This window comes from Hypanus sabinus, chromosome 10 (assembly GCF_030144855.1).
Source record: "Hypanus sabinus isolate sHypSab1 chromosome 10, sHypSab1.hap1, whole genome shotgun sequence".
NCBI lineage: Eukaryota > Metazoa > Chordata > Chondrichthyes > Myliobatiformes > Dasyatidae > Hypanus > Hypanus sabinus.
Window position 1 is genome coordinate 67,316,931 of NC_082715.1, and position 24,999 is coordinate 67,341,929.

The 24,999-nt window shown below is 41.8% G+C and overlaps 1 protein-coding gene and 1 pseudogene across 2 annotated transcripts in view; one reads left to right on the forward strand and one right to left on the reverse strand.

The window, feature by feature from the left end:
• The window catches only part of LOC132400724 (sin3 histone deacetylase corepressor complex component SDS3-like), an 85,557-nt pseudogene extending 85,249 nt beyond the window's left edge, over positions 1 to 308 (reverse strand).
• Positions 1 to 24,999, forward strand: part of fam110c (family with sequence similarity 110 member C) — a 119,936-nt gene that overhangs the window by 22,001 nt on the left and 72,936 nt on the right. The window contains exon 1 of one of the 2 annotated variants that reach the window (XM_059982004.1): positions 1,050 to 1,185. The exons of the other annotated variant lie outside the window; for it this stretch is intronic. The gene's annotated coding sequence lies outside the window, so the exon portion shown is untranslated. Of the gene's footprint in view, positions 1 to 1,049; positions 1,186 to 24,999 lie in introns of those variants that run through there. 2 annotated transcript variants of the gene reach the window in all.

Below are 24,999 nucleotides of genomic sequence, written 5' to 3' on the forward strand. Positions count from 1 at the left end.
AAAGAAACACAGAATATAAGAACTATAAGACTGAAAAATAAAATCTATAGTCCAACATTCAAATTGAAGCCACTGGAAAAACCTGGACAATATTGTCAAGGCCCGGCCGCAGCAGCAGGCCTTTCCGTCGCTGGTGCACAGCAACTGATGAAAAGACAGGCAGCCAGCACTCACCCTCTGCATTTGCTTCAAGTCTTCAATCATCCTCATTGCTTTAGTTGGTGAACAGTGGGAGCTTCAATCAGCAAAATGGTGCCAGAAATCGTTTTGTGCCTCATCGTGCAGCCTGTCCATTATGAAGTTCATGCACACAGCCTCTTAGAATCCTTTTGGAAACTGCAGAGCACTGAAACACACAATCTCCGAACTTCTGCCTTTTACTCAGAGAAATTGTAATGCACTTGAAATTGTAAATTGCCTGTTCTGCTTTAGCATGCATTCCCTTGCACTTGATGCCTAAGACATATTGCGCAGTAGATCAGACTTTACCACCAAACTCCAGTCAGTGTCTGCTTGTCAGTGGGTGCCCAATGTCATTGTAGCTGGTTAATTCAGCCAGCAGCAGGATAGAAAACTATTTTCAACAATGCAATTTAGGCTCCACTGTTAAGTTCAACAGGAGTCTGTGTCCCTGCCTGTGCCTGTTGTTTTTTTTATTATTGTTTTTGGCCACAACAGCACCATCACTGCCTACTCAATAATACCAATAATTCTGTTTGCAGTGAAGTATCAAGCTCAAAAGGCTCCTTGTTTTCACTCTTGTCAATTTCAAACATTAAAACTGACCGTAAGCAATTTATGCCATAGCATTTTTCAGCTCTGTCCTTTACTTGGAACTTTCCGTGCCCCTCTCAAGGTGAGTTAAATCCTGCCTTGTAAAAAGAACATAGGCCTTATCTATGCATGAAATGCACATGAAAATAAACAAGTTTAAAAGACCTATAATTCTGGATGTTGTCCGGTACATTGCCTGCTAAAGAAAGTTAATAATTAACATTTCTGTAGGAACTAGGGAGCGACCTGTCATTAAACAACAAGTGGAGTGAAAGCAGGGTGCCACAAACTAATGATATACCAGTTGTCAAAATATACCTTAACATCTTGATCAACAATGTAATTTACATACTGGAAAAAGTCTGTAATCATCTTAGAAGAACGTGGACATCTTTTAATTTAGTTTGTAAGGTAAGTCCTCAAAGATAAATATTAAATTATGTATATAAGAAAGAATCTATAATTAAGCATATGGCAGAGCTTTCTTTGTATATGCTTATTATTTGTAGTGTTTTTGCTTCTACTAACCATTAAATATTTTATTATAAATGGTTTATTTGGTGATGAGTACATAAGGAATCTCTAAGAAAGTTAATGTGAAAGCTTAAGAGTTGTAAAGATTTGCTCTAGTTGTGATGTAAATCAGAATTGCGAATATCTTAATAGTGATTGTTGATTTATGCTTTTTATATTTCCACATATTGTACAATATCTTCTGTACTACAGTAAATGGAAACTTAATGAGAATACAATGTTTTTATAATTGTTCATATAAATATTAATGATTAATTATATTGGCAAAGTATGTGAGTCTCATGATTTTTGTTCAGGTGTCTAATTACTTTCAGCAGACAAAATAAAGTCAGGAAAGAAAGTAATTTTTCTTTTAAGGAAAGAAAATATTTGTTCATTATACCAAACCAAGGACATATTTCAATCATGATCTACTTTCAGGTGTATTCTTGATTCTCTATTTTTAAATACCTCCCCCCCGTCCCCCACCTTCCTTTTCCTCAATTCTAGGCCTTAAGTCTTCAGCTATTTGCATTCCAGAATTCCATATGTAAACTTCTCATTTTCCTCTGCCTGTCACTCCCTCTCCTTCAAAGTCCATTGTTTAACTTCCTCAAATTTTTTACCAAGAATGAAAAGCATGCATTTGCTGTGGCAAAAAGTTATAATCATCTTTCTAAAAATATGGGCTGCAACTATACTGATGGGATAGCTGTGTATATACTAAACAACATAAAATTTCCAATGTTAATCTTTGCCTTGCGCTAAAATAATCATTTACATCAAAATAAATACAAAAGTTTTTAGCCAGCGTTATGATTTATGACAAACTGATGACAAAGTTTTCCGAAAGGTTTGATATGTAAAAGAGAATAAGCCACTTCCGCCTATATGCATAGTGGGAGGAGATTAACAACTCCTGCAGATTATTTGTTCAAGTTTCAGTTCAAGGTTAATTATCATTCAACCATACATGAATACTCATGAATAGCCAAACAAAACAGTGTTCTTCTGAGGCCAAGGTGAAAACCTCAGCACCAACAGTCATAAGGCACATATAACGCATATAAGATAGCAAGTAAACTTACAGTCACACAAAAAAGCATACATACCTCAAGTTCCTGTGTGCATTCCCTGTAAATATATGGTGCAAAGGCATTATTGACAAGAACTACCAGTTCTCAGCCATCCGCAGGCAAATGTACTCACACACATGCAATGTAGCTTGTCATTCCATCGAGCAAACATTGGAGTGTAGTGCCAATGGGAAGGGCCAGCTCTGAACACATCATGAATGTCATGCTACACTGCCTCTGGCATCTCCTTTCCTGGCTTGATGCCTAGTCCTTGCTACAACCAAGACCACGTAGCTGCCTGCCATCTGCCCTACCAATAAACAAGGGAAACAGACATGAAGTATTTTACATTATCAATGTCCAGTAGGGTTTTGTGATTGTAAAAGAAGTGTAGAAGACAATCACTTGCTGTTAGTCTGCACATTGCCTTTGCACAGTCGCACCAACTCGAGCTTCTCCTCTTTCTCCACTAGTGAGCAGCTTGCTTATGGAGTGGACCTGCAGTACCTGAACATCTTGTGTCCAGCTTGGTCCTAAAAGACATTTAAAAAGACAAGAGCACCTTTGGCTGTCCAAACACATAACGATCTTACCGGAAGTTTCATACATATAAATATATTGGGATTAGACAATTATCTACAGGGGTGTGTCTGAATGGAAGCAGTGCATGGTGACAGAGCTTACAGGACTAGCAGGAAGTTATTAAGTGCACCAATTTAGTTCAAGATGTTTAAGTGTGATGCATGGTTACAACATTCTTTTATGACTCAGTATGTTCATTGCTTGATGCAATATGTCTGACACTTTTCAAAGTTCAATGTCAATTTATTATCAACGAACAGACTGAATCTGTGAATTATTCATTATGCTGAGAGGCAATATTTTCACAGAGAAACCCAGCTGAAACACGTAAGTGTAGACAGCTGTATTATAACCTGCTATGCGTTAACTGATCTTGATGTTTCTTACTTTAATTTGTTTCATATTTCTGTTTTCATTTTAAAAGTAGTTAATAAGCTACATTTCACTATTCCCTGCTGGTAGGTGTGGCAGTAATTTACCTGCCCATTGTTCCTTTTAAAGACCATACAACATGGAAGCAGAATTCGGCCCATTTGATTACACTGATTTATCTTTCTTCTTAAACTCATTCTCATGCCTATTAACCTAAAGAGGAATACCTACCAGCAACACACACAAAGTGCTGAAGGAACTCAGCAGGTCAGGCAGTATCTATGGAAATGAACAGATGGTTGATGTTTTAGGCCAAGGCCCTTCTTCAGGACTGGGCTATCAGCAATGTTTCATAGTCAATGCCTGTTACAATAGGCCCACCACATTAGGCTTATTAATTCCCATACTACTTGATGTATCAAAATAAAAGCCCAACAGTCCAACTGTGTTCATTAACCTCTCCTTAACTGCAATTTTCACCTGAGCTAACCTCTACCATCCCTCAACCTCTCTACCTGCTGCCCAACTTCTTTAGTTCCTATAGCCCTGTCACTGCCACAGAGTAACACAATGAAAACTCCCTGCAAACATCTCTAGTTCAGGTGCAGCCTATTTTTCTTGGACAGGTCCTCCCTGCTCTGGAATAGAGTCTAATAGTTCAAGTATCTTAAGCCCTTCTTCTTGCACCAGCTCTTCAGCTACACAGGGAACTCAACTATCTTCCTATTTGTTCACTTCTTTTCTAACTACTGCATATTGCATTAATTTCAGTCCTCTGGATTTTGTCTGACCATTCTGGAATTGACTATTCTGTTAAAAGAACTTGTGTAAAGTCAACACTTATGCTATATTCAACAAATGGCAGTGGTCTCTGCAAACTGAGTAATGGATTTCAAATCAGCTTGTCAGAATGCTTGAGGAACCAGAGATTTTATTGTGACGTGGAGACCAAGAAAGACATAAATTGATGAATCTTACTGACCATTGAAGAAATTTAAACTAATTGATTAAACTGTGTCTCAGTTTTAATCATCAACATTTCATTTTAAAAATCTAGATATCAGCCTGAAATGAATGAACACTAAAAAATTATTTATTCCTTTGGCTTTTTTGCACCAGTTAGCAAGATGCTGGACGAGCTTTTGCCTCAAATGCATTTTCACAGTCGATCTGTATTTCATTTGATTCCCTTGACCAGCCTCCAAAGATTTTCACCAACAATGACTGTATCAGTAAAATAGAATTTCTGTCTTGGAAACATAAAATTACAGGTGACATGGGGTTTGAAAGTAAGTTGTGACGGTGTAGAGATAATTAAAATGGGAACACAGGATATCACAGCTGATCTTATTTCAAGTATAATTAAAATCATTTGTGGTGTAGACATTGATATAATGAGCAGGAATTAGCTGAATGCAGTAAGTAGACATGGATTCTAACATCATGTGAATAAAGGGATTTTGTTTTTTTACCTAGATGTGTCAGGAGATTCAGAATATATATTTTGAAAAATATCATCTTTATCTGCTAAGTTCACTGACAATATGTAATGCGGCACAGAAGAGAAGCAATGCTCAGCTTGGCAGGAAGGTTTGCTAGTGCTTCTCCAGGGGTTTAAACTAGAGTTGCAGGGGAATGGGCACCAGAGTGTCAGGGCAGATGGTGAAGTAATTGTAGGGAGAAATATTGTTAAGCCTACAGACAAAGACAGGAATTGAAAGGTTGAGCACGGTGGGAATAATGTTTGACCTGTGTATATTTCAACACAAAGAGTATTATAGGTAAAACAGATGAGCTTAGAGCATGGATCAGCGCATGGAATTATGACATTGTAGCCATTAGTGACACTTTGTTTCAGGAGGAGCAGGACTGTGAGCTCAATTTTCCAAGATGTCATTGTTTTAGACAAGATAAAGTGGGACGGACTAAAGGGGGAGGAGTGACATTTCTAGTCAGAGAAAATGTCAGGCAGTGCTCAGGCTTGACAAACTAGAGAGCTCATCGATTGAGGCTATATAGGTGGAATTGAGGAGTAAGGAAGGGTGACTACATTAATAGGATTATATTATAGACCACCCAATAGTCTGCAAGATTTAGAGGAGCAAGTTTGTAGAGAGATAGCAGACAGTTGCAAGGAAAACAAGGTTGTGATGGTAGGTGCTTTCAACTTTCTACATAGTGAAAGTGATTCCCATACTGTCAGATGTGTTCAGGGAAGTTTCCTTGATTAATAGAGATCCCAACTAGTGAGAGGGAGATACTGGACCTCCTACAATGGAATTGGACAGGACAGGTGACAGAAGTATGTCTAGAAGAACACTTTAGATCTAGTGGTCATAACTCAAGATAATTGTGGAGAAAGAGATGTCTGGTTCTTAGGTTGAGATTCTAATCAGAACGGCCAGTTTTGATGGCATCCAGCAAGTGTGGATCAGGATAGTTTGTTTTCTGGCAAATGGGAGGTTTTCAAAAGTGAGATTTTGAGAGTACAGAGTTTATACATTCCTGTCAACAAAAAAAAGATAAGGCTAACAAGTATAGGGGACATTGGCCTTTGAGAGGTATGGAAGCCTTGGTTAAGAAGAAGAAGGAGGTTTATAGCATTGAGGATATAGGCAGTATGGAATAATGGAGGTACTAGAGAACTATAAGAAATACATGAGAACACTTAAGAGGGAAATCAAAAGGGCTAAAAGAAGGCATGAGATTGTTCTGGTAGACAAGTTGAAGGAGAATCTCAGGGCTTCTACAGATATGTAGGATGAGAGGGTGTGGAGTGGGAGTGGTGGCCAGGGCATTTAGATAGGAACATGTGTGTCACATGGCACAGGGTGTTAAAAAGTCTATCAGGCGGGGTAAGAAGCTAATACCCAGCCTGAACGTTCTGGTACTTATGCTGCGCTTTTGATATTTTGGGAAGGTTGGATTAAGATTAAAGGTGAAATGTAAAATATTTAAGGGGAACCTGAGGGGGATCTTCTTCACTCAGAATGTGGTGCGAGTGTGGAACAAGTGGCCAACAGAAGTGGAGTACGCGGGTTTGATTTCAACACTTAAGAGAAATTTAGATTAGTACATGTATGGGAGAGGTATGGAGGGCTATGGTCCAGATGCGAGTCAAAGGGACTAGACAGAATAAGTTTCAACATGGACTAGATGGGTCGAATGACCTGTTTCTAAGCTGTAATATATGACTTTACCACTCTATTGCACCTTATATGTTGTTAAGAATATGAAAACAAAGAAGATAGAATGAAACAGCACAGTACAGGTCCTTTGGTCCATGATGTTCTGCTAACATTTTAATGTGGAGAGCATTCTGACAGGCTGCATCATTGTCAGGTGGGGGAGGGGGTGTGCTACTGCACAGGACTAAAAGAAGCTGCAGAGGGTTGTAAATTTTGTCAGCTCCATCTTGGGTACTAGCCTACAAAGCACCCAGGACATCTTCAAGGAGCGGTGTCTCAGAAAAGCAGCGTCCATTATTAAGGACCTCCAGCACCCAGGGCATACCCTCTTCTCACTGTTACCATCAGGAAGGAGGTACAAAAGTCTGAAGGCACACAATTAGCGATTCAGAAACAGCTTCTTACCGTCTGCCATCCAATTCCTAAATGGACATTGAAGATCTGGACACTATCTCACTTTTTTTTAATATATAGCATTTGTTTTTTTGCATGATTTTTAATCTATTCAATATACGTATAAAGTATACTGAATAAGATTTATTTATTTATTATTGTTTTTTTCTTTTAGATTATGTATTGCATTGAACTGCTGCTGCTAGGTTAAAAAATTCCACATCACATGCCAGTGATCGTAAACCTAATTCTGAATCAGAATCTACTAAACCCTTCCCTTCAATATAGCCCCCATTTTAAATTTCATTCACGTGCCTAAGAGTCTCTTAAATGTTCCTTAACCATGACCTCTACCGTGTCTCTACTATGATAGAGGTCATGGTTAAGGACCATCTGCCTCTACCATATCCCTGGCACCTACCATTCATTATGTAAAATACCTACCTCTGACATTCCCCCTTGTACTTTCCTCCAATCATCATAAAATTATGCCCCCGCCCCCATATTAGTCATTTCTTTCTTTGGAAAAAGTCTCTGGCTGTCTATTCTCTAGATGTCTCTTATTGTCTTATGTACCTCTCATTATCCTTCACTCCAAACAGAAAAGCCCCAGCTTGTTCAACCTAGGCATGCTCTCTAACCCAGGCAGCTCCCTGGTAAATCACCTCCACATGCCTGCAAGAAAATGAATCTCAGGGTTACATATATGTACTTTGGTAATAAATTTTGAACTTTGCACCCGCTTTAAAGCTTTCACATCCTTCCTATAATGAGACAACAATAACTAAACACAATACATTATTTAGGTATTCCCAGTATTAATATCATTAATTCCCAAACCAATTTTGAATAAATCAGTTGAAGGTTTCAACCAAAATGGAAAATGAAGATAAAACTCCAAATGCCAAAAACCTGAAATAAAAAAAACACAGTGCTGGAAATGCTCCGCTGGTCAGTGAGCTTCTGTCTGGAGAGACACAGGATTAATATTACAAATTATAAGCACAGGAGATTCTGGAATCAAGCTGGGATGTGATAGGTGGAAGAGGTAAAAGGCTGAGGAAGATAGAATATCACAGGACAGGGCAGTGGACCATGGATTAAAGGGAAGGAGGAGGGGAACCAGAAAGAAGCTCCTCATAAGAACATAAGACACAGGAGCAGAATTAGGTCACACAGCCAATTAAGTTTGCTCTGCCAATCTATCCTGCTGATTCATTATCCCTCTCAACCTCATTATTCTGCCTTCTGCCTTCTTGCCCATAACAATTGACACATTTACTAATCAAGAAGCCATCAGACTCTGCTTTAAATGTGATGACTTGGCCTCTTCAGCCCTCTGAGGTAATTATTTCCACTGATTCACCACTCTCTGGCTAAAGAAATTCCTCATCACCTCTTGTCTAAGGGAGCATCCCTCTATTCTGAGGCTCCACCCTCTGGTCCTTGAATTCCCTATGATAGGAAACACCCTCTCCATGTCTACTCGATTTAGGCCTTTCAATATTCAAAAGTTTTCAATGAGATACCCCTCATTCTTCTAAACTCCAGTGAGTATAGGCCTAGAGCCATCAAATGCTCTTCATACATTAATTCTTTCATTCCTGGGATCATTTTTGTGAACTTCCTCTGGACCCTCTCCAATGCCAGCATGTTCTTTCTTAGATAAGGGGCCCAAAACTGCTCACAATATTCCAAATGCAATCTGATCAATGCCTTATAATGTCTCAACATTACAACCTTAATTTTATATTTGAGTCCTCTTGAAATGAATGCTAGCATTGCTTTTGGCTTCCTTACTGCCGACTCAACCTGCAATTTGAACTTCAGGGAATCTTGCTCGAGAACTGTTTGTACCTATGATTTTTGAATTTGCACCACGTTTAGAAATTAGTCCGTGCCTGTATTCCTCCAAACAAAGTGCATGACCATTCACTTACCAACACTTCTGCCACTTCTTTGTCCATTCTCCTGATCTAACCAAGTCCTACTGCAGACTCCCTGCTTCCTCAACACCACCTGCTCCTTCCCTTATCTTTGTATCGTCCACAAACTTGGCCACAAAGCCATCAATTCTGTCATCCAAATCACTGACATATGACTTGAAAAGAGGTGGTCCCAACTTAGACTCGTGTGAAATAACAGGAGTCACTGACAGCCAGCCAGAAAAGGCCCCCTTTATTCCCACTCTTGGTCTACTGCCAGTCGGCCAATCCTTTATCTATGCTTGTACCTTTCACTTATGTCTTACCTGGTCCCTTATCTTGTTCAGCAGCTTCATATAGGGCATTTTGTCACAGGCTTTCTGGAAATCCAGATAAACAACATCCACTGACTCCCCTCGGTATGAGTACCTACACATTTGGAAATATCTTTGGAGTAGATATCGCATGTGGAATTTCTACAGGTTTGCTTCGATTATTGATGTTAACAATTGTTTGAGGTTATTTAGTTGTTAATTAATCAAGTGAGACATCATGCTAGATAAAGGAACTGCTCACTCTGCAGATCACAGCTAGATAATTGTAATGCAGAGCTTGACAGAACCAATATGCATTTTGTTTGATGCAACATTTAAAGTACAGTCTGCAGGCAATCTAAACTTCTACTTGTTTAGTCTGACATGTCATGCAGTCACAGAGTTATAAATGACAGAAACAGGTCCAAAATATCACCATGCCCTTACCCCACCTGCCTATAATTGGCCCATAGCCCACTAAATCTTGCCAATCCAAAGGTCTTTTAAATATTGCTATTATACTTGCCTCTGTCACTCCTCTGGCAACTTGTTTCATATACTCACAATTCTTTGTGTGAATACTGGCAGGGATATGGCAGAGAAGCAATGGCTGGAATTTCTATGAGAAATTCAAAAAGCACAGGATAGGTACATGCAAAAGAGGAAGAAGTATTACATAAGAATGTAAGAGCATATGAAGTAGGAGCAGGAGTAGGCCATCTGGCACATCAAGCCTGTTCTGCCATCCAATAAGATCATGGCTGATCTGACAATGGACTCCTCTCCACCTACCTACCTTTTCCCATAACCCTCAGTTGCCCTACTATGCAAAAATCTATCCAACCTTGTTCTAGATATATTTACAGAGGTAGTCTCCACTGCTTCATTGGGCAAAGAATTCCACAGGTTCACCACTCTCTGGGAAAAGCAGTTCCTACTCATCTCTGCCCTAAATTTATTCCCCCGAATCTTGAGGCTATGCCCCTAAGTCTAGTCTCTCCTACCAGTGGAAACAACTTTCCTACCTTTACCTTATTTTCATAATTATTTTCATAACCCTTTCATAATTTTACGTTTCCATAAGATCTCCTCTCATTCTTCCAAATTCCATCATACTGTTCCATGCAATTCAACATCTCCTCATAGTCTAACACCTTCATCTCTGGAATCAACCTGATAAACCTCCTCTGCACTGCCTCCATAGCCAGTAAGTCCTTCCTCAAGTAAGGAGACCAGAGCAGTACACAATACTCCAGGTGCAGCCTCACCAATACCCTGTAAAGTTGCAGCATAACCACCCTGCTCCTTAATTCAATCCCTCTCGCAATAAAGGCTAACAATCTGTTTACCTTCTTGATAGCCCACTGCACCTGCAACTCAACCTTTTCTGATTCACGCACAAGCACTCCTAAGTCCCTCTGTACCGCAGCATGCTGCAATTTTTTACCATTTAACTAATAATCTGATCTTCCATTTATCCTTCCAAAGTGGATGACCTCACATTTACCAACATTATACTCCATCTGCCAGACCCTTGCCCATTCACTTAACCTATCTATATCTCTCTGCGGACTCTCCACATCCTCTGCACAAATTCTTTTTCCACTCATTTTCATGTAATCAATCTGTGCCAGTTTGCACGTGGCTCAGGTGGTAATCCAGAGATTATTATCTTTTTGGCTCTCTTTTTTAATTTAAACCCTAGCTGCTCAAATTCCCTCAGCAGAACCTCTTTCATTATTCTATCTAAGTCGTTGATACCCAAATGGACCACGACAACTGGATTTTTCCCCTCCAACAGCAAATTGCTCTGCAGGTCAGATAAGATGTCCCAAAACTAGGCACCAGGCTGGCAACACAGCCTTCAGAATGCCTTATCCCTGCAACAGAGAACTTTGTCTATTCCTCTGACAATACTATCTCCAATTACCACTACATTTTTCTTCTCTCCCCCTTGTCTTTAATAGCTCCCTGAATCACAGTGACACATTTAGGTTGCTTATCCTTCCTACAGCCCACACCTTCACCCACACAGGGAGCAACAACCTCAGACCTGTTGTACAAACTCAAGGGCTGAGGCTCCTCCAGCACTGTGTCTTGGATTCCACTACCCAACTCACTCACAGTCACATCCTCTTGTCTCTGACGACAGACCAAATTTGAGGCAGCTAATCTTATGGGTGTGACTACCTCCTGAAACAGAACTCTCCCCCTCCCCGATGTGTCGCAGTGTTTGAAGCTCAGATTGGGGAGCGAGCCTTATGAGCATAGGTTGAGTGAACTTGGTCTTTTCTCCTTGAAGTGACAGAGGATGAGAGGTGACCTGATAGGGGTGTTTGAGATAATGAGAGGCATTGATCGTGTGGATAGTCAGAGGCTTTTCCCAGGGTGAAATGGCTAACATGAGGAGGCATAGTTTTAAGGTGCTTGGAAGTAAGTACAGAGGGAATGTCAGGGTTAAGTTTTTCATACAGAGAGTAATGGTGCACAGAATGCACTGCCAACGACGGTGGTAGAGGCACATACAATAGGGTCTTTTAAGGGACTTGGATAGGTACATGAAAAATAGAGGGCTATGTGGTAGGGAAATTCTAGGCAGTTTCGAGAGTAGGTTACATGGTTGGCACAAGAATCCCTAATGGTTAATTTGTTGGTTGATTTGGTGGTGAGGAAGACAAGTACAATGTTAGCATTCATTTTGAGAGGACTAGAATATAAAAGTAAGCATGCAATGTTGAAGTTTTATAAAGCACTGGTGAGGCTCTACTTGGAGTATTGTGAGCTTAATTAAGAGACAATGTGCTAACAGTGGAGAGGGTTCAAAGGACGTTCACAAAAATTATTCCAGGATTGAAAGACTTGTCATTTGAGGAGTGTTTGTTGGCTTTGGGCCTCTACTCTGTGGAATTCAGAAGAATGACCCCATTGAAACCTATCAAATGTTGAAAGTTCTCAGAAGTGTGGATGTGGAGAGGTTGTTTCCTCTGGTGGGAGAGTCAAAGACCAGAGGTTGCAGTCTCAGAATAGAGGAATATCATTTTAGAATGGAAATGAGGAGGAATTTCTTTAGCCATAGAGTTGTGAATGTGTGGAAGTTGTTGCTACAAGCAGCTATGGAGGCCAAGTCATTGGGTATACTTAAGGGTAGATTCTTGATTTGTTAGGGTATGAAGGGATATGGGGAAAAAGCAGGAGACTGAAAGTGATCAGCCATGATGAAATGGGGGAGCAGACATGATGGGCCAAATGGTCTAATTCTGCTCCTATATCTTGTGGGCTTATGGACATGGAGCAGTTGGGCTTAAAGGAATATGGACTGAATGCAGAAAATCAGGACAAACAGGACGAGCCACCTGGTTGACATGGATTCACTGAACAGTATCTGTACTGTATTGACCTATGACTCAAATTTTATCCTTACCCATAACTATCTTAAAATATATTGAGTTGTGGTCAAACTGCTAATGAAATATAGCTACCACCATGCCTTTTTGTAATTTCATCAATATTTAGGTCCAGGATAGATCTTCAAAGATGTTAACACCCGGAAACTTGAAACAGCTCACCCGTTCCACTGCTGACGCTTCAATGAGGACTGGTGTGTGTTCTCTCGACTTCCCCTTCCTGAGATTCGCAGTCAAATACTGTCATTAAATGCATGGCTGTTGTTGTGACACCACTCACTCAGCTGATTTATCTCACTCCTATGTGTCTCCTCATCACCATATGAAATTCTGCCAACACTAATTGTGTCATTGGCAACTTTGAGGCAGTGTTTGAGCTGTGCCCAGCCACGCAGTCAAGAGTGTAGAGGGAGAGGAGCATGTATCCTTGAGGTGTGTCAGTGGTGATTGTCTGTGAGGAGAGGATGTTACTTCTGATCTGGGCAGACTGTGGTTTTCCCAGTGAGGAAGTCAAGCATCCAGTTGCAGAGGGAGGTAGAGAGGCCCAGGATTTGGAGCTTGTTGATTAGAACTGAGGGTACAATTGTGTTGTACACTGAGTTGTGTGTTGGTGCGTGGCCAAGTGGTTAAGGCGTTCATCTATTTATCTGAAGGTCACTAGGTCAAGCCTTGGCTGAGGCTGTGTGTGTGTCCTTGAGCACGGCACTTAACCACACATTGCTCTGCAATGACACCGGTGCCAAGCTGTATGGGTCCTAATACCCTTCCCTTGGACAGCACTGGTGGCGCGGAGAGGGGAGACTTACAGCTTGGGCAACTGCCGGTCTTTCATTAAAAAAAACCTTGCCTAGGCTTGCATCCTGGAAACTTTTCAAGGTGTAAATCCATGGTCTATTGAGACTAACGGAGGCCTACACTACACACGCTGAGTTGTAATCAATAAACAGCAGCCTGACACAGACACTTCCATTATTCTGGTGATGCAAGGCCGCGTGCAGAGCCAATAAGAGAGCATCCGCTATTCACCTATTGTGGCGATAGCCAAATTTTGGTGGACCCAGGTCCTTGTTTAGGCAAGAGTTCTTTCTAGCCATGACCAACCTCCCAAAGCACTTCATCAGTGAAGATGTGGCTGGTCAATAGTCATTGAGGCAGCTCAAGCTGCTCATCTTGGGCACTGGAATGATTGTAGCCCTTTTGAAGCAGGTGGGAAACGCTGACTGTAGCAATGAGAGATTGAAAATATTCTTGAACACTCACGCCAGTTGAAATTGACATTTCAGGTTAACGCCCTTCATCTGGACTGGTAAGTAACTAGGAGATAGATAGTATAAAAAGGTGGGACAGGAGCCGGCAAGTGATAGGTGGATCCAGGTGAGGAGAGTGATCGGCAGGCGAGGGTAGGAGCGAAGTCAGAACCTGAAGAGTGATAGGTGGACATGGCAAAGGGTTGACAATGATAGAATCTGATAGGAGAGGATGGTGAGACATGAAATAAAGAGAGGGAGCTGGGGAGAGAATTGGAGGGAGGAATGTGTGAATGATGGTCAGGGAGAGGGTGGGTAAGGGAAAGTGAAGGGTTAATGGCATCAGTTAGATCAGGAGGAGAAAGAAAGAAAAAATGGAAACCAGGGGAAAAAGACAGAGGGATAATTCTTACTGGGAGTTATAAGAATTCGTGGTTCATGCCACCAGCTCAGGTGGAATCTGTTTCTCTAATCTTCAGTTGAACATGACTTAGCAGTGGAAGAGTACATGGAGAGATACGCTGCTGTGGGAACAGGAAGTTAAAATGAAATGGCTTGCCAAGGGGAGTTCCTGATTGACATGGCAGATAGAGCAAAGGTGCTTGGTGAAGTGGTCTCCCTATCTGGTCACTGATATTGAGGAAACCATACCAGGGGAAATGGATGCAATCAATAAATTCAGTGGATTCTCTTGTAAAACACTGCCTCACCTGGAAGGACGCTGAAGGACCTGACGATGGTGAGGAAAGTTTAACTCTTCACACAGTTACAGAGTGGAATACCTGGAAAGGATGGGGGATCAATAAGGACAGAATAAGTATAAAAGAGAGAAATCCCAGTGGAGAGGAGAGAGGAGGGAAGTGAAGGGAAGGGGAATATGAGCATGCTGTTGGAGTCTTGTACACATATAACTTAGATGTGTTGGAGTGGAAGGCCTTTACACGAGTTAAGACGTCATGTTACGGCTATATAGGATGTTGGTGTGACCACTCCTAGATTATTATGTTTGTAGTTTGAGTTTCCGTGTTCTAGGAACGATGCAGGTAGAAAGATATGATTAAGCTTGAAAGGATATAGAGAAAATTCACATTGTTATTTTTGGGATGGGACGTCTTGAGTTATAAGGAGAGACTGGATAGGCTGGGAGTGGTTTTCATGGAACAAAGAATTCTGTGGAGGTGACCTTATAAAGGTTTATAAAATTGTGAAGGGCGTAGATTAAGTGGATTGTCAGTCTTTTTCTCAAGGTACGGAAGTTAGAGGGCATAAATATCAGGTGATGGGGAGAGATTGAAGTGGGACTTGAGGGATAAGTTCTTCACACATAGGGTGGTGGGTATATGGAACAAGCAGCCAGAAAAGGTGTTAGATGTGGTTCAATTACAATATTTCAAAGATTCCTGGACAGGTACATGGATAGGAAAGGTTTCAGAGAGAGATGGGCCAAATAGATGCACTTTGGTCAGCTTGGACTAGTGTGGCCAGAGATTCTGTTTCAATCCTGTATAACTCTATGACTATACAAGTATGACACTAATGTATTAGGACTGGATGTCAATATTTAAAATGCATCATCAGTCCAAGAATTAGATTACCAGCTTATGGCTATGTGCACATCTGAGTGATAACGAGGTGGCATGTTACATAGCAGCATTGCACAGATTTCCTGTGAGTGAGTTAATTACCCACTAAGAAATAGCCTCTAGGTCTATTCTGTGTTGTCTTCAGAAATCAGAGTTCCCTTGCATTATGTAATTAATACAATGCTCAACATTACTGATCAGTCATGGAGATGATCAGGCTGAGATTTTTTTTCCTGAGATTCTGAAAAATACCATTGCCAAGTTAATTCCATGTAGTTCACAAAAAAATCTGCAAATGATTTTATTATACAGCAGGTCTATTAATTTTAAAATATGTGTTGTTTACTAGATATTTTGTTAAATTCTCTAAATGAGGTACAATATGTATTTGCTCCCAGCTTTGTAAGTTCTACTAAATACACATTGACTCTACTAAGTAGTATGTTTATGACTTGGTTAGTAATGTCAGAGGCTGCTTTGTATAGATATCATCCCACTACCCCCACCCCCTGTGGCTCTATTAGTGTTGAAAGCATTGATCCTATGTCGTAGAATATTAAGTCTTCTTCAGAATCCCTAATGACAGAGTTCTGGAGATTGTCTTAAGGATCTGTGAAGGAAATCTGTAGAATCATGAAGAAAATTAATGAGAAATAATCATATAACCAGCAGCTTCAATCTTCTAATATTCATGGAATGTATTGGTGGAATGGCTTTATTTTGACTTGTGACATTCCACAAGGATCAGTGCTGGGACCTCTGTTGTTTGTGACAGATAACAAAGGGTCCAGCGTTGAAATCTGGGGCACATGACCCAGTCAGAGAAACAATTTTCCACCATCATCCTCTGCTTCCTACCATCCAGTTAACCTTTACCTATTTGATCTCCTTGGATGCCTTATGATCTAACCTTCTAGGGCAGCATCCCATGTGGAATCTTACCGAAAGCCTTATTGAAATCCAAAAATACAATGTCTTCTACCCTCCCCTCCTTGAAACTGGGCAAATTTAAACTCAGTAGGTTAGGCAGCATCTATGGAAATGAATGGACAGTCAAAGTTAGATACCACACCCTGGTTCTCTGCCAGCTCTGAATCTTTTCAGGTCAACTGGCTTGACCTCAACACTCCTCTCTTCTCTTTGAACCTTAGCCCCCCCGAATGCATTGCTCTCCACTGTCTTCACATCATTCTCAGTCTTACCATCAAACCCGCAGACAGAGGGAATGCAGTTCTGTGGTGAACTGACCTCCACCTTGCTGAAGCCAGAGGGAACTCTCAGGCACCATCCCCTTAAAAAGGACACCTCTCTCTAGACCATCATAAAATTCCCATCCACTGCCACCAAACTCCTAGTTCCCTTACCCTGCACTGCTCATTCCTATGTCTTACCCAAGATCCACAAACCTAACTGTCCGGGTAAACCCATTGGCTCTGCTGCTACTGAACTTGGGTCCAATTGTTCAACTCCATTCTACCCCTCATGGTTCAATTCTTTCCCACCTACATCCACCTACTTCCACCTATTTCAGATGCCATTGATCTCCTCAACAACTTTCTATTGCCTGGCACTAACTGCCTCATTTTCACCATTGATATGCAGTTCCTATACATTTTTCTGCCCCATCTGGAAGGTCTTAAAGCTTTCTACTTCTTTCGCAATAAAATACCCATCTAGTTCTCCTCCACAACCACCCTCCGCTGTCTGGAAGAACTGGTACTCACCCGCAACAATTTCTCCTTTGGCTCCTCCCACTTTCTTCAAACTCAGGAGGTAGCATTGGACACCCATGTGGGCCCCAGCTATGCCTGCCCTTTTGTTGGCTGCAGTACATACAACAGTACATGTTCCAAGCCTTCCTGGTAAGGCTTTACATTGATGACTGCATTGGTGCTGCTTCATGCACCCGGTCTGAGCTCATCAATTTCATCAACATTGCCTCCAACTTTCACCCAGCCCATTTCTGATATGCCTCTCCCCTTTCTCAATCTGTGTCTCCATCTATGGAGACAAACTGTCTACTGACATCTTTTATAAACCTACCAATTCCTGATTCCCGTGAGTATCTTGACCATACCTCTTCCCACTCTGCCTCCTGTGAAAATGCTATCCCTTTCCTCAGGTCCTTCGCCTCGGCCATATCTGCTTGCAGGATGAAACAGGGTATCAGAGGTGTCTGACTTCTTCAAAGAATAGAGTTTTTTCATTCTTCCACCATTGACGATGTCCTCATATGCATCACTTCCATTTCCCAGACATCTGTGCTTACCCCATCTTCCCACCGTCTTAACAGGGACAGATTTACTATTGTCTCACCTACCACCCCATGAGCCATCGCATCAGACACATGATTCTCTGCAACTTCCGCCATCTTCAATGGGATCCTACCACCAAACCCTTCTTACCGCCAGACTACTTTCCACTTCCCACAGAGATCGCTTTGTCCATTCGTATCCCTGAACTGATGAATCACCTCCTTCCTTACCTCCATTTAGGGCCCCAAACAGTATTTCCAGTTGAGGCAAAACTTCATCTGCGAACTTCAACTGGCTGTCTATCATATCTGGTGCTCCCAATTTGACATCCTTTAAATTTGTGAAACCCAGCATAAATTTGGGGATGAATTTGACAAGAACCTCAATTCCATCTGCCAAAAGCGGAATTTCCAGGTGACCAACAAATTTTAATTCATATCCGCATTCCCATTCCAGCATGTCGATCCATGGCCTCTTCTTTTGCCAAAATAAGGCCACTGCGGTGGAGGGGCAATATCTCATATTCATTCTAGGTAGCCTCCAACCTACCTAATGTGTTACAGGTGTATCTGAAAAATAAAACTATTTCAAAGTTTTGAAATATCTGAAATATTCTTCCAACTAGCAACAGAAAAGCACTTAATATTGTTAAATTTGGGTATATAATGAGATCCTGGCAACTGATACAATCTAGCAAGTTCTAGAATATCTAGTTGCAACTTGGTTAAAGGTAGTCAAAGATCACCTCTTTTCACAATGTCAAAATGGTTATGAGCTTTTGATGGCAGATGAAGAGCCTGACTAAATCTACATTCAACTTGATAACAAGTGGGAAATCCAATTAAAAGCAACTGTTTTCTCCCATACATGAGGAAACTTATTTAGAATATCACTAGTTATCCAAAAAGTTTGCTTGCTGTTTGAATTTTGCATGAGCTGCTATATAACTCTGCAGCTCAATTAGACATTCTTGCAACGTGGTGTCAATATCATTCACATTCACCCCAAATGAATCCACCAGCCAATCTGGAATATGCATCTCCAGCAGGTCTCTGAACCAAAATTCCATATCAGTGTGCGGTAATTTTAAATGATCAAGATATACAATCAGATCATCATCTTGAAACTTTATTTTAAGAGTTGCCAGTAAATCAAATCAAATCAAGTTTAATTATACCTGGATACAGCTGAACAAGACAGCCTTCCTCAGGGGCCAAAGTGCAAAATATACGAAAACGCACATTCAAAATAGTTAGCAAACATTCAAAATCTCTCTCCCCCCTCTCTCTCCCCCCCTCTCCCCTCTCCCTCTCCCCCCCCTCCCCTCTCCCTCTCCCCCCCCTCTCTCCCCCCCCCCCCCTCTCTCTCCCTCCCCTTAGTGCCTAGGTGGCACATGGGGCCTCTACAACATTCAAAGTAGTAAGCAAAGAAACATATTCACAAATAAAAAACATATGTATCGTCTAAGACCTTGAGCAAAATGTCCCAATTGATTGTGCAGTTTCCCAATAGTGCGCAGATGCACATAATCCAGCCTGCCATTCCACTGCTCTAACACTGGAGGGCAGCACGGATGAGCGAGGCCAGCCCCCAGCTCAGTACAGACAGCAGGTGCAATGCCTCTGGTGTTTCCTCACCTGGTCTACAGCTTGAGATCCAGTCCTCACTAAAAATGAGGCTACACCTCCAGACTACATCTGAGGCTCCATCTGTTGCACCTCCAGACAAGGGTAACAGGCCTGTGGCAGCTTGCATTATCTCTGCCCTACAGAGGCTTGCGATTGCAAGTGAAATGTCTGAGCCAATCTCCCACGGTTGTGCTGCACAGTGCCTTCGTGCACCAACTCCGATTCCTCCGAGTAGCAGCCAGCAACATGGTCTGCAGTCACGTCAGTTCCTCCGACATCCTGACCAGCTCCTCCAAGATTGCATAAACTCATGGCGTCCAATATTGTTGCTGAAGTGATTGAGTTTTCCAAGAAAAGCAGCATTAGCCTCTTTGCATGATCTGAGACTGCAGCTTTTTGTTCTTTGTAACTGTTGGGTCAACAAAATCAGTTTTTTTCAAATCGATCTGACACGTAAAATAGGACAGACTTAGCAGCAACAACTTGTTCTCCAAGCTACTAATCTGATATAAACCAAATAACGAAAAATTTTAAAGGCCATATATATTTGTGTGTATGTGTGTGTCTTTATAAATAGGTATGTACTGTTTATAAATAGTAACAACAATACAATTGTGTGAGAACGCTCTAAAGGAAATTAGTAACTGTCAAAGTATTACAATAATTTTAATCTCATGAAAAAGTGTCAGTATTGAATATCAAAGTCAAAATAAAACTAGCTTTTTAGGCAGTATATTAAAAAATAATTTTGGGAATTTTTTGAATGCTGTTATTTCTCCGAATTCTATGTGGCAATGAAGAGTGTGTACTCACCGAGGAAAGCCAAATGAATTTCCTTTTAAAGTATGATAAGTTTTAGGGAATTAATGGAGATTGTAGTGGTAGACTTCCCACATTCTTGTCTCTCTGCATTTTCTGGCAGATGTCTCCACTGCAGTAACTGTAGCCTTCGTGTCACATTTTCTAAGTATTCTAACACGCATGGATCTGTGGAAGAAGCTGCCTTCCGCTGCATGCTCACAGATTCACCTTGCTGCAGGCGGCCCCAGTCTGCAGTTTGTGATTTCAGAGTGCATCTGGAGCGGGGCTCAAACAACATACATGAAGTGCTGGAGGAAATCAGCAGGCCAGGAGGCATCTATGGAAAAGGGTATAGTTGAGGTTTCGGGCTGAGACCCTTCATCACAACTGGAAAAACAGATGAGAAGTCAGAGTAAGAAGATGGGGGGAAGGAAGGAATAAGGACAAGATTGTGGGTGATAGGAGTAACCAGGAAGGGGGGAAGGGGGAAGTAAAGAGCTGGGACATTGATTGGTGAAAGAGATACAATGCTGGAGAAGGGGAGATCTGATAGGAGAGGACAGAAGGCCATGGAAGAAAAAAAAGGAGGGGGTAGCACCAGTGGGAGCTGATGGCAGGTGAGGGATAAGATGAGGGAGGGAAATGGGAATAGGCAATGGTGAGGGGGCATTCCCAGAAGTTCGAGAAATCGATGTTCATGCCATCAGGTTGGAGGCTACCCAGATGGAATATAAGCTGTTGCTTCTCCAATCTGAGTGTGGCCTCATTGCCACAGTAGAGGATGCCTTGGACTGACATGTTGAAATAGGAATGGGAATGGGAATTAACATGGGTGGCCACTGGGAGATCCTGATTATTCTGGCTGATGGAGCATAGATGTTCGGTGAAGCGGTCTCCCAATCTACATCAGGTCTCACCAACCTACAGGAGGCCCCACCAGGAGCACTGGATTAAGTAGATGACCCCAACAGACTCACAGGAGAGGTGTTGCCTCACCTGAAAAGACTGTTTGAGGCCCTGACTGGTAGCGAGGGAAGAGGTGTAGGGGCAAGTGTAGCACTTGTTCCACTTGCAAGAAGTGCTAGGATGGAGATCAGTGAGGAGGGATAGATGGACAAGGGAGATGCGAGGGAAGCGATTCCTGTGGAAAACAGAAAATGGGCGAGTGGGGAAGATATGCTTGGCGGTGGGATCCCGATGGAGATGGCAGATGTTATAGATGCAGAGGACCATAGGAACCCTATTCCTAGTGGGGTGGCAGTAGGATGGGGTGAAAACAGAATCACGGGATCCCGCTATGAAATACATCTTTCCCTCTCTCACCTTATCTCCTTATCTAGTCATCTCCTCTCTCTGCTGCTCCTCCCTTTTCTTTCTTCCATGGCCTATGCTATCAGATTCCCTCTTCTCTAGCCCTGTATCTTTTTTACCAGTCAACTTCCCAGCTCTTTACTTCACCCCTCCCAGTATCACCTGTCACCTTGGTTTTCTTCCTCCGCTCCCCACCTTCTTACTCTGACTCCTCATCTTTTTCTCTCCCATCCTGCTGAAGGGTCTCGGCCCAAAATGTTCTCTGTACTCTGTTCCAAAGATGCTGCCTGGCCTACTGAGCTCCTCCAGCACTTTGTGTGCATTGCTTGGAATTCCAGCGTCAATAGATTTTCTCTTGTTTGTGAGTGGAGTGGGGCTCAGTGACCCCTGCAAGGTGTGAATGGTCATGCAGGAGCAGAGATAATGATTGATATGCCACACCCCGCCTCACACAGGCTGAGTGGTTCTGCTGCCTTATTTGCATCATCTGGCATATTTTCCTGTTCATTTCATTTAGGGTTTCACTTAAATTACATATAACAATTTCTGTTCCAATTTAATATTTTAACAATATTTCTTTAAAACAGTAAACTTACTATGGCTCATTCCGAAACTCCTGTAGCCCCCAGTTTTTTATTTGTGGCCCGTCTAAAATCCAGCTTGATCCCCTGGGGGGCTATATGCCCATGTTGAGAATCACTGGGTTAAAGTGCTTATAGTACAGTGTGCTGACTGAGGCAACAGAGAGTTGTGCTGTGGGTGGCTGATCAGATTAACAACCTGGGGTAAGAAATCTTTAAGGTGGTCTGAAGTGATCAGTTTAATAGCCTGATACGCTTTCCAGAAGGGAGCTTTTGGAAAAGGCAGTTTGCTGGGTGGGTAGTGTCCACAATAATTTACCTGCACACTGCTTTGTCCTGGACACATAAAGTCCTCCTGCTGGGATGGTAAACTGCAGTTGATGATCTTTCCAGCAGATCTGACGGTTCACTGTAGTTTTCACATACTCGGAGAGGATGGATGCTGTACCTAACCAGACAGTGATGGCTGATGTGAGGATGCTCACTATGATGGCAATGTAGAATAGTACAAGTATGTTCTGAGGATGTTGGAATTTTAATCAAATGCTGTGAGAATTACATCCTCTGCCAAGCCATTTTTTACTGAAGGTGGTATCAATATAGTACATAGGGCATTACCAGGTGGCTCTTGATCTCATTCCCCTGATTAATGATGGCCAAGACAACATACACATTTTTAACCATCCTTTGAACTTGGGCAGCAACTTCGAGACATCTATGGGCGTGCATGCCATGATCCCTTTGAGAATTGTTGCATTAACCCTACACTTTTCCTTCAAGTTCAACCTTCTAATCTGTTTCACTGCACGCTTGTCCATTTTCCTCTTCTCAGCTCTGCTCTACATCCTATCAGTATCCCATTTTAACCTACAGTAACCTTTTACACTGTCCACAACAAAACCAATCATTATGTCATCTGCAAACTTACTAATCCACTTCCTCGTCCAAGACAGTTATAAAAATCACAAAGAACAAGGAGAAGTCCCATAACAGATTCTTGCAGAACATCACTGGTCACTGACCTCTAGGCAGAATACACTCCATTTGCTACCATCCTCTGCCTTCTAAGGGCAAGCGAATTCTGAATCTTAACCAAGTTTTCCTGGATCCCATGCTTCATGACTTTCTGAATTAGCCTACCATGGGGAACCTTGTCAAAATCCACATACACCACATCCACTGCTTTCCCTTCACCCAGTTGTTTTGACACTTCCTCAAAGGAATCAATCAGGCTCGTGAGGCAGAACCTGCCTCTCACAAAGCCAAGCTGACTATCCCTAGACCCTAGCTTCTCCAAATGTTCATGTCCCATCTCTAAATATCCCCTCCAAAAGCTTGCCTAACACTGATGTAAGACTCCCAGATTATAACTCCCAAGATTATCTCTATTCCCTTTCTGAAGAAAGTAATAACATTTGCCACACTTCAATCATCTGGTACTACCCCGACACAAAAATCATTGCCAAAAGTCATTGAGGACTGTTTCTGGGCCCCTTAAAGACCATGCAGCAGTTTAAACATCCTCAAAATGTTGAAAAGGATAGTAACATAGAGCTTGTGTAAATATGATTGATTTGATAACATAAAGTGCAGATATAGATATTTATAATCTTTTGAAACTGCATTAAACAGAAAGTCAAGCCAGTTTGAGTAAATCTCCTTGGTCATTCCACTGTAAGGAATTCACTGTGTGTGTTGGAAGTGAAGTATTTTAACACAGCATACATTATAAAAATAAAAGCTGTGGTTCCTCGATCAGTCCGATGTTTGGAATCAAAATTGTTGCTGATTCAAATCACAGAGTGATTATCATCGATCACTGAATCACTAAATCAGGCAACACGGAACTGGTACCTTCACACTGACTATCAGAAATCCATTTATGTTAATCCTCCACTAATCCCATTTTCATTCTCCCCATATTTCCATCAGACTCCCCAGATTCTACCACTTATCTCTCCACTTGGGACAACTTACAATGGACAACTCTCCTACCGACCAGCAGATCCTTGGGGGGGAAAGAAAATCAGGGCATGGTGAGGAAATCCACATAGTCATACAGAGGGGAAATAAATTGCACACAGACTGTATTAAACATCAGGAATGAGCCTAACTCACTAGCAATGTACCAGCTTGGCCAATATGCTGCCTATAAACACAGAACATAGAATGATACAGCCCAGTAACTGGCCCTGCAGTCTACAGTGTCCCTGCCATACAAGATGCCAATGTAAACAAAACCCATCTGCCAGCACACATTCCCATTTCCTGTCTATACATCTGTCTATCTAAATGCCTCTTAAACATCTGCTTCGACCAACTTCCCTGGTAGTGCACCTAACAGACACTGTCTAGAAGTTTTGCCTTGTAAATCTCACTTAAACTTTCCTTCTCTCACCTTAAAACTATGCCCTGTAGTACTTGGCATGTCCACATTCGGAAATAGACTCTAACTAGCCTTTTAATGTCTCTCATAATTTTAACAATTATCGGGTCTCCCCTTAGCTTCAGAGTAAACTACTTTGCCTGGTAGCTGCTCCTCCCTACTACAGGTAATATCCCAGTGGACCTCTTTTGCGCTCTCCCCAAACTCTTCACATCCTTCTTGTAATATGGTGAACAGAAATGAACATAATACACCAAGTGCGGTCTAACCAAGGTTTTACACATCTACCCACAAACAACAGAAAACCTGCAGCTGCTGGAAATCCAAGCAGCACACACACAAAAATGTTGAGGAACGCAACAGGCCAGGCAGCATCTGAGGAAAAAAGTACAGTCAATGTTTCTCTTAAATGTTGAAATCGATCCAGCATCCATCACTCGTGGTGGCAGCTTGTTCCACACTCTCACCCTCCTCTGAGTGAACAAGTTCCCCCTCATAATCCCCTTAAACCCTTCAGCAAGACTGGAGCAAAAAAGCTGAGGAGTAGATTTGAAATGTGGAGGAAGGGAGAGAGAAACATCAGGCAATAGGTGAAACTTGGAGGGGGAAGACTGAAGCTAAGAGCTAGGAAGTTGATTAGTGAAAGAAACAGAAGGCCATGGAAGA